Genomic DNA, 10,559 nt, shown 5'->3' with positions numbered 1-10,559 from the left:
AGATTAAACATGTCACAGATTGCAGATTCACACTTTTAAATGCCACCTGTTGACTTCCCCTGTCCATGCCCAGGTCCACAGGAGCCTCCTGCTTTAAATACTCACACTAGAGAGACTGTATTTCTTTTTTTGTACCCAGAACATACGTGGAAATGAACCTCCCCACCTCACTGCTGGGAGATGCTGTTTACTCACCTCCTTAATTTTGCTTCTGTGGTATAATGATAAAAATAATAAGAGAAGAAGTAAGAAAACAACCCAGAAAAAAAAAAAAAAGGATATTTTGTTTATCTGCATCAACATGAAATGGTAAACATTGCTGTTAAAACTTGGGTATCTTTTTGAGTTTAGAAGTTATAACATCTTCCAGATTAAATGGTCATATGGGTTTAAAGCAAATCCAAACCATTAAAAATGCTAAGTAGCTCCTTGTCTGGGAGAAGATGTATTTTTTCCTATAAGCACCATTAGAATTGAGAATAATCAAACAATATTATAATTGCTTCTATGGCTACAGAATCGAGCACAAGTCTGAACTATAACTCAAAATAACAACGTGTTCTTGAGATATGTCTTGTTAAAAGGAAAACGTTTCAGGAGCTGAGAGCTCCCATGTTACATCACCTTTCCCACTTCAGGAATTTCACTCTGTGATCCCATGTTGGTTTAACACACACTTGAAGGGTCACATGGAGGCAAATCCATCCCTTGAACTTCTCATTACGCTGTTTAAATTTACTGAAGAGGATTCAAGATCATTTCAAAGGTTTGGTGCTTCGTTTCTGCAAGACTTAAATATTGAAATGCATTAAAAATGCCAGTCCTGGGCCCCCAACAGCTCAAATGTCCCCAGTCCCCCATCAGTCCTCCTTGAAAGCCCATCTAGGCTTGGGTTTGAGAGCTGATGGGTTTGACAACCCAGATGGGTTATCAAACAACCCATCTGGGGTTTGGAACTAGATGATCTTTAGAGTGTCCAGCTTCTGGGAGATTGGAACTAGATGGACTTTGGGGTTTCCAACTCATGGGAAACCCTGTGAGTTCCAACCCCTGTGAATTCCAACCCCTCTGAGTTCCAGCCTCTCACTGGAAACACTCTGAGTCCCAACCCCTGGGGTTTGGAACTAGATGACCTTTAGGGTTTCCAGCTCCTGGGAGGTTGGAATTAGATGGACTTTGGGGTTTCCAACTCATGGGAAGCCCTGTGATTTCCAACCCCTATGAGTCCCAACCCCCTCATAGAAAACCCTGAGTCCCAACCCGTGGGGTTTGGAACTAGATGATCTTTAGGGTTTCCAGCTCATGGGAAGTTGGAACTAGATGGTCTTTAAGGTCCCTCCAACCCAAACCATTCTATGCTTCTATGATATGAAACAAAAATTCATAAGGAAACCTTTCTCCTCCAAGCCTGACAATCTATAGATGTCCCCCTGCATATTTTAATTATTGCTTTCCTAAAATCTTCAAAGAATAATGGAGCCCTTGAACAAGAGCAAATTGTTCTGGTACAAAATCCAGGGATAGACAGAGGATTGTCTCGTTCAAATGCACATGGAAACGCTTTGCAGAACATCCTTGAAAGAAATCCAAGAGAGAAACAATATATCACAAAGCACAATGTATTCCTGAGCATGCTGGGGATAAAGGGCAATTGCTGGGCTGTTGTTAGTTTTTCAAATACATGCCAGTGTATTTAAGTGATTATGGATGAAAGACAATAAAATATGAAGAATGACATTTGAAAAAGAAGCCTGCCTTTGTCTGCTGGCTCTGTTTGGGGATTCTTTGGATAGGATTGCTTTTGTTCTTTTGGGATATATATCTTATGGAGCATAACAACACTTTGCTAACAAATAAATGCTTCAGCCTGAATCTGCTGAATGGATTTCATTTGAAAACTGGAGCCTGTGAACAGCCCAGTGTCAGCCTAGAAAAACCTGAGGGACTTGCAGGTGCAATTCCTCCCTGGGAGGGTGGGGAGGCCCTGGCACAGGTTGCCCAAGAGTAGAAGGCTGTGGCTCCCCTGGAGCCCCTGGAAGTGTCCAAATCCATGCCTCCAGAGATGGACTTATCCAACCTGGGCTAGTGGAAGGTGTCCCTGTCCTTGACAGGGCGTGGGACAAGATGATTTTAAGGTCCCTCCCAACCCAAACCATCCACGAACAAGGCAGGGTGAAGGTTTCACCCCAAACCTCCACACAAATGTACAACTGAAAACTGTGGGTTTGTTCTCTTCCTTGGTGAATCTCCTCAGGAAAACAGAGATCTGGTCTTTGCTGGATGAGACTTGAAGGCACTTCACTGGCTGAGGGCCAAGAGCTCTGTGATTGCAAATGCTAACATGTATTTTGGGATTACTCAGTTTAACTGCTAAGACAAGTTGCCATAATATCATTGGGTTTGTGCTGTAAAATGAAAGCAGAACCTTTCCTTACCCAAAAGGTGGAATTTGGGATTTCAGAGATGCCCAGCATGAAGTCCAGGCAGGACATGCACCCAGAAATATCACACACGATCAGATCAATTTTGAGGAACATAATCCCTTGGAACTTTCCTGAGTTAATGCTCATTTTAACTTGAAAACCTCTGGGACAACTTTGCACAACAGCTTCCCAAGCAGCTCAGTACAGTGTGGAGGGGCATCTTGGGAAAGGACCTAAAAATAGGCCCTCTGGTTACCACAGCAAAGCACCCAAACATGCCCAGAAATATTTTAGTGCAAACAGAACCTGGATTTCACCTTTTTCTGCCCCATCTCCCAGGTCCATGACCCACCAGGGTATGTTACAGGTACACAAAATTAAAATCCAATTTCTTTTCTCCTCACTGGGCTCCATCCACCCCTTACACCCACTTTGAACCTTGTTTCCTTGCAGCTGCCTGGGGTTTCAATTCACTCAAACAGGACTTTTTGTAGCTCTGAATGAAAAAAACCAACATCAACAGCTTTCTAATTTTGGCTCTGTGAACAGACCTCAGACCTGGGCACTCCCCAGGAGCCCCAGGGAAGGGACATTAAGAGCTGCCCTCCCCTTTTCACAAACCTCCTCAGCCCTGGGAGCTTGGGAAGCTTTGCAAACACCAAAGAAGGTTCTGGATTGCCCTGTGCCCAGGTCATTGCTTGCTGTCAGAGCCAGAGCAGCAGCCAGGGAGCCATTTCTGAGGGGTGGCACAAGAGCAGAGTGCTGAGTCTGGCTGGACCAGACTTTATCAGAAGAGCAATTCAGCATCTTCAGCTCCATCTCAGACACGTGACGTGTCCATTTTGGAACAATTTCTGCTGCTCCACAGGTGAATTCTGCTCTCTCTGAAGGACCAACCTCAGCCAAGCTGCAGAACTGTCTCTTCTGCATCTTGAGCAGGACTTTGCATTTCTGGGGGATGAGCAGGAAGGACCCAGCTCCAGAAGCCAAGGCCTAAAAGCCTTGTTTTGGAAACACTGTCCTCTCCAGCTCATGCCAAACACAAATAATTGAAATCAAGATGACTCCAGGTGAGAATTGATTCAGGTTTTGCAGATCCTGGAGCCAAGAGGTGAAGGAGCAAGGCTGGAGATTGATGGGAGGCACAACCTCCTTCAGCCAGTTCTTCAGACAGAGCCCAGAGAATGACAGAATCATTGAGGTTGGAAAAAGTCAAGTCCAACCACCAACCCAGCACCACCACCTTGTTCAGCACTAAACCATGTCCCCAAGTGCCACGTCCACGTGAGGGCAGGGTTTAGTGGGAGGTGGAGGTCAGAGCAGAGCTGAAGGTCAGAGCTGCACACAACAAGTTGATTGAGATCCTGGACCACCACCCCAATCCCTGCTGCAAGATGTGTTACATCCACCTATTTATTTTTATTAGAGGGGTTTATTAACACTGATTCAGTGAGAACTGAGTGATGATCCCTAATGCCACAACTCCAAGTCACAGGAGCTGCCAACCTGCTCTTAAAAATGTGTGTTCTGGGCAAAACTCTGCAGGAAGGTGCATGGGAGAGATTCAGCAGGATGAAGCACCAAACAACAATCCAAAATGCTACAAAATCTTACCCCAGAAACTGCTACAAGAAAATTTTCAGTGCTTACTCACTGAGCCTTCACACAGAATTAACACCAGGCCAGGAAAAACACGGCCTTATCCCGGTAAGAAATCATCCCATGTTTTCATGTGCCACCTGCACACACTGAGCAAATCTACAAGGCCCTAAATATAAACAGACAGCCCTTTCCTGGCTGTTAAAATGAACAACCTCAGCTTGTTCTCTGAGCAAGCCAAAATTACAGCTGCTTGGAGATCAGACACGTTTTGGGGCGGGACACTTTCTGTCCCGTCCCCCTTTCTTTTTACAGTGTTTGTAGTTTTATGAATAAGGCATTGATTGTGCCCAAACCCCAAAGATATCCACCTTGGAGGGAGAGCTAAAATTAGTGTGAAGTATATTCCTGAAGCTGTCAGGAGGAAAGACAGCTCGTGTGGGATGCTGGGGATCCGGCAGGCAAAACAGCATTCCCAAAAAGGCCAGTCCTGTGCTGCACCCCTGGCTGGAGAGCCCAGGGCTTTGCACACACCCCACATACCCACTTTTATGTGCAGAAAACTTGGTTATTCCTGGAAAGCCCGGCAGAGTTGAGCTGTGCCAGCACACACACAGCTGAGCAGGCGGTGTCTGGGAGCACAGGAAGCTCCGAGGTGCCACCATGTGAGAAAGGACTGTCCTGAATTTTCATTCCAGAAGACCCCAAGTCATTTTAAAGGCAATAAATATGCAGCTGACAACCCTTTTCATGGAGTAACAGGCAGGTCTGGGTAGAGCATGACACTTTTACCAGCACAGGATCAGGGGAAAAGGAAAAGAATTGTCTTTGTTCCAAAGGATATCAGGGAGCACCTGGACAGAGGGGCCTGGCTTCTGATCCCAGAGGGGTGGGTCAGTCACCTGGCATGGAAAATTCCAGAGCAACTGGATAAGGAAAGCAGAACCTCCCTGACTGCCCTGTCAGGAGTGAACTCGGGTGTGTGAATGTGAGTGCAGCTGGAGCAGAGCAGGCTGAGGGCAGAGCTCAGGGGGGGCTGCAGCTCCTCCCCAGGGGCAGCTCCGATCTCTGCTCTGGGGGAGCAGGGACAGCACCCAGGGAACGGCTGGAGCTGTGTCAGGGCAGGCTCAGGGTGGATCTCAGGCAAAGGTTCTTCCCCCAGAGGCTGGTTGGGCACTGCCCAGGCTCCCCAGGGCAGTGGGCACAGCCCCAAGGCTGCCAGAGCTCCAGGAGGGTTTGGACAACGCTCTGAGGGCCAGGGTGGGATTGTTGGGGTGTCTGTGCAGGGCCAGGGGTTGGATGGATGATCCTTGTGGGTTCACTCCAATTCAGGACATCCCATGATTCTGTTCTATGACTCTAATATATCCACACATTAGCAGGTATCTCCAGACATCCTGAGCACCCCTCAGCGCCCCGGCAGCGCTGGCAGAGGCAGCACATGTCACACACACCCCTCCTTCCCCTTCCCAGCCTTTGCTTACATTTCCTCTGGTCTGCTCTGATTCCAAGGTTTAATAAAATTTAATCCCAGCATGTCTCGAATTAATTAATTAGATCTCGTTCCAAGCCACGGTGCCAATTCCTGCAATTCCCCTGGTCCTCAGGCAGAGTCAGGGATCTGCTGCCTCCAGGAGCAGCCAAGGACCAACCCTGGAGTGTGAGCCCAGTCACCACACTGCAAAGGGGATTATTCCAAAGCATTTTGATTTTTCTTGTCCGTGATTTCCCCACTAGAACAACTTCTCTGTGTTTAAACAGTGATATCATGACATCAGCCCCACTCACAGTCCTCAGCAGCAGAGTGAAAGCCAGACCTGCAAATTCAGTCTTTATTCATCAAAATTCATGAGCTGGGATCAACAAGCTACCTGGGACCATCCCAATCCATGTGCTCCAGCTACAGCTCATTTGCCCCCTCCCTGTGCTCTGAGCTTGTTTCTCTCTTCAAATCCTCCTCAGTGAAGGATTTTTTTTATTCCCTGTTGCAACAGAAATCATAAAACTAATTTTTTTTCTTTTTCCACCGGGAACAAGCTGTGGGAATTCGGGAGAAATGGGGCTATTTTAACAGGACAAAAGCTTTATTCCCTGTGCTGATCCCCCCTGAGAGATGATTTCCACCAAACATGACGTGTCAGCGGGTGCTCTGCGGAGCATCCTCACGGTGCTGCAGCTCCACGGCCCTCCCAACATTTTGAGCTGTCTCTGCTCATCTTGTCCCCTGCCACAGCTGAGAGAGGAGCAATCCCAGGTGCTCAGTGGCCTCGGTGACAAGCAGAGCATAAATGAACCGACATGGACCACGGAACAGGAGATATTTCCCTCTGCATCACTGTCTGCTTTGCACCATCTCCATGCAGTGTAATTAATTCTGATCTCAGAAGAGTCTCATCAGTTCTGTCTGCTGCCAGCGTGCTGGGCAGGGCCCCTGATGAAGTGCAGTTGTTTACAAACACGTTAAAGCGTATTTAAACCCATTGTATCTCACTCCAGCTGCCCAAGGACTTTTTACTCAGCTCCTGGACTCGGCCCAAAACTGGAAATGACAGATTGCCAAAAAGGACAGAGACGAGGGGTGGAGGGAGGGGAGGAGGGAGGGATGTGAAGTGGCTAGACAACACAGCACATGAATATATTATCCTGCTGCCTCTGGGAACCGAGGTCAAAGCTGGACCAGGCTGAAGAAACACGTTGCAAGAAACACTTGTGAAACGAAAGGTCGGGGAGATAATGAGCTCTAAGTGCATCCAAGCAAGGGTTTGCTGGTGGAGGCAGCTTGGAGCCACACTGACTGTGGTTCCCTGTGGCTCCCTGTAGTTCCCTGTGGTTCCCTGCTGCTCCCAGGGAGCACAACTGTCCCTCAATTCCCTCTCAGCGGGGTGACAAGAACCGGGGCTGTGTCACAGGGAACAGCAGTCACTGCTCCCCAGGACACTGGGCTGTGCCCCACCACCCTCGTGTTCTTTCCAGGCCAACAGCTTCTCCCCCAAAAATCCTGTGTCTTCTGTAGGTGCAGCACCACCACCTCCCCCAGCCTGACCCCATTCCCAGAGCTTTCCTGGTCTTTCCCTGCTGTGCTGCCCATCCAAGGCCACCGTGTTTGACTGGGAAAACAACCCCTGGCCATGTGTCTGCAACCTGCAACCTGCTCCTGTGGGATGTGCATCCCTGTGGAAAAGGTGCACACTCCAAAGCAGGGAGAAAACCATCCCATTTTCCACTTGAAGTCTGTGCTCATCTATCTCACCTCAGCCAAGTGTCCTCTAAAATCCCCCCTCAACATCAGCATCAGAGCCTGGACTGAGCTTCTACAACAAGCTGGTGGCCAATGGCCCTGCCCAGGAACACAACACCTTCTTCTGGAGGGTTCTCCAAGAGCTCCATGAACAGTATTTTATTTCCACAAGGTTCCCCAGAGTTGGACAGGCAGCATCCCAAAGGAAGGCAAGACTCCCTCAGGAGATGAAGCCACTTCATGAAGGTGGAAAGGGGAAAGGGCAGAGCTGTGAGGGAGGGTGGGATTTGGGAGCCTGCTGTTCATGTTGCTCAGCAGCAGCTTCTGGTTCTAAATATTTTATGTTAAGCAGCTGCTGGATAAAGAGCCAGAAAGAAAGATGTGACCTCCACCTGCACCCACAGTACCTGCTCCAGAAAATCCCTGCAAACACCTGCACAGGAGCACCTACAGACCAAACCAGAGCACACTGGAAGCAGAAATAAAATGAAAAACCAATATTGGATCCGTTGTTACCCCTCAAAACATCTTTTAAATGCTCAGTCACTACATCTGCTCCAGGAACTGCAAACCTCTGGGGCTGTGTCACCTCAGAGGGGCACAAAACCCGGGAGAGCCCCGTGGAAAACAAACCTCCAGCACAGCACCAGGGAGCACAGAGCCCCATGAGCAAACCTCCAGCACAGCACAGGCAGCACAGCACAGGCACAGGCTGCAGCCACAAAGCCCTGGGGCCATGGGCTCTGTGGTCCCACACACTTCCCAAACCACTGGAGACTCTTACCTGTGGAGAAGCTGCTACAGGTTCATCCTCTGACCCTTGGAGGAGACTCAGGTGTTCATCTGGTGACCTGGGAAAGGGAGCCTGGGGGAGAAAACAAGAGACCTGAATGTAATGGAGCAGATTGAAATGTGTCATTATACCCCAGAGGCAGTCACATCTCCTCCAAAAATATCCCCTGGGTATTTTCTACTTGCTCCCATCAAGACTTTGGGGTTTTTCCTTACTCTCTCTTTCCCTCCTGTCATCATTTTGGGCATTTTTCTCTCTGCTCTCCTCTTCTCACGTGCAATCTGGACTTGAGAGCAAATGATTTGTGAAGAATGTCATTGCAAAGAATTTTCTTTATATGTCAAATAATTCACTTCCGGACATTCAAAGACAAGGCAGAGGAGAGTGGCTGGTGATGGGCTTTGTGGTTCTCCTAAAATCAGACCCTGAATGCAAACTGGGCCCCATCCTGACTCCTTTAGAGCTGGGAAAGAAAGCTGAGCCTGTCCCCAGGCCTGGCCCTGCCCCAGCCCACTGAGGGTGAGCTGCTGTGGTCACAGCTGGGGAGGGATCATTCACTCCCCACCTCAGGACTGGTGGGGCTAAATTTTAGAAGAAAAGTCAAAATCGGACCAGGTTATGGGAATGTACCCAGGAAAAATCATTTTCAAAAGGCTGAGAGTGGTTTAAAGCAGAATCACAGAATTGGAAGGGACCTCAAAGCTCATCTCACTCCACCCCCTGCCATGGGCAGGGACACCTGCCAGTACCCAGGTTGCTCCAAGCCCCGTCCAACCTGGCCTTGGACACTTCCAGGGCTGGGCACATCATCCATAACACATCCTGGATGTAGGGAAAATAAAGCAGAATGTTGGGCAGCATCAATGAAAGTGTCTGCTGCCCCAGGGGCAGTGGCCCCATGTGTGAGGACACCACAGGGGTGACAGCAGGTGACATCCCCGGGGGGGCCTGGAGCATCCTCAGTGCAAGTGGAGCAAGAGGAGCCACTGCAGCCTCAAACCTGCAGTGTGTTTAAATATAATAACAGTATAAACATAATAATATATATAATAGGTATAACATACTAACAATACAAATATCATAACAATATAAAATAACAGCTTTGCCATTGTGTGACTCCTCTTAGATGGAGATTCCTGGATATTTTGCCATTAATTCTCATCATCTCCCACAGGTGAGTGAGGGATGAGCCCATTTCACTGGTGTGGATGCTGAGGCTGGGAGGGCTGGAACTTCCCAAACCACACAGGACAGGGCTGCACTGGCATCAGTGCAGAGCCCTCCTAGCCCCCAGGATCACCCCCATCCCTCAGACACACCCACCTGTGGTTACTCTTATTGTTTCCTTAAATTAATCCTTCTCATTACCCAGGAGGAAATAACTACAGATAGTCAGGCTCCAAGGATTTAATGGAACTAACACTGTTAGGCCACCCAGCAATGCCTCAGAACATCTCCCCCACCATCCCTTGTGCTGCCAGCAATTAGATGAGATAATTTCAAATCTGTGTCCTTATTAGTGGCTTCTCCTGAAGTGTGTTGGCAGATTCAGAGCCAGAATGAAGCTACAGAAACCTCTGCACAATGATATTGCACAAAGAAATGCAATAGCAGGACAGCACTGAGAATACCTGAAATCATTGTGAACAAAAAGCTGAAGGCACAGGTGAAGGGAAAGCCCCCCTGGACCAAGAGAAAACTCATTTATGTGTTAATCTCACAACTGTATTAAAACAAAACGCTGTTTTAATTTAACAAGGGTGAAAATCCAAAAGAGTGTTACAAAAGCAGTTTACCAACCCACAGGGGCTGTGAGTGAATGTTGGTTTAAGCACCAAACCCAGCACCATGGACACAGCCCAATGAATGCCCAGAGCACGTGTGAGGAACAAACCCCCCTCATCCTGCTCAGCTCTGCTCAGGGACTTTGGTGTCCCTTTCTCACAGGGGAATGTCCCCAAGGTTTTGCAGAGATCTGTAAGGTCCCAGCTCAGATCTCTGTTGTGCTCTGCACCTGCCCCCACACTGCTCCTGGAGAGCAGTGTCATCCCTCCTGTCATCATTTTGGGCATTTTTCTCTCTGCTCTCCTCTTCTCACCTGCAATCTGGACTTGAGAGCAAACGATTTGTGAAGAATATCATTGCAAAGAATTTTCTTTATATGTGAAATAATTCACTTCCAGACATTCAAAGACAAGGCAGAGGAGAGGGGCTGGTGATGGGCTTTGTGGTTCTCCTAAAATCAGCCCCCGAATGCAAACTGCTCCTGGAGAGCAGTGTCCAGAAAACACCAAAACACTCCTTGCTGCTTTTCATTCTAAGTAACTGGTAAGCAGAAGAAAACCCTACATGGCTGAGTTTGCTTGTTGCTCCTGTTAGGACAGTAGTTTCAATGTTGTGATTATTGTCAGGCACATAGATCAATGTGTTAAATGTTATAATATGGTGTGCACTGAGATTACAAAACCAAGTGAGCAAAAGCCAAAGGCAAGGCAAAGTCAAACTG

At 48.1% G+C, this 10,559-nt stretch overlaps 1 protein-coding gene across 1 annotated transcript in view; it reads right to left on the bottom strand.

Moving 5' to 3' along the window:
• Positions 1-10,559, bottom strand: part of HIVEP3 (human immunodeficiency virus type I enhancer binding protein 3) — a 297,766-nt gene that overhangs the window by 145,837 nt on the left and 141,370 nt on the right. The window contains exon 4 of the mRNA XM_025896340.2: positions 8,045-8,125. The gene's annotated coding sequence lies outside the window, so the exon portion shown is untranslated. The remainder of the gene's footprint in view (positions 1-8,044; positions 8,126-10,559) is intronic.

The sequence above is a fragment of the Manacus vitellinus genome, unplaced genomic scaffold (genome assembly GCF_001715985.3).
Source record: "Manacus vitellinus isolate BGI_N305 unplaced genomic scaffold, ASM171598v3 scaffold_75_pilon, whole genome shotgun sequence".
In the NCBI taxonomy this organism is placed as follows: Eukaryota; Metazoa; Chordata; class Aves; order Passeriformes; family Pipridae; genus Manacus; species Manacus vitellinus.
This window is presented reverse-complemented; position numbering and strand designations above follow the sequence as displayed.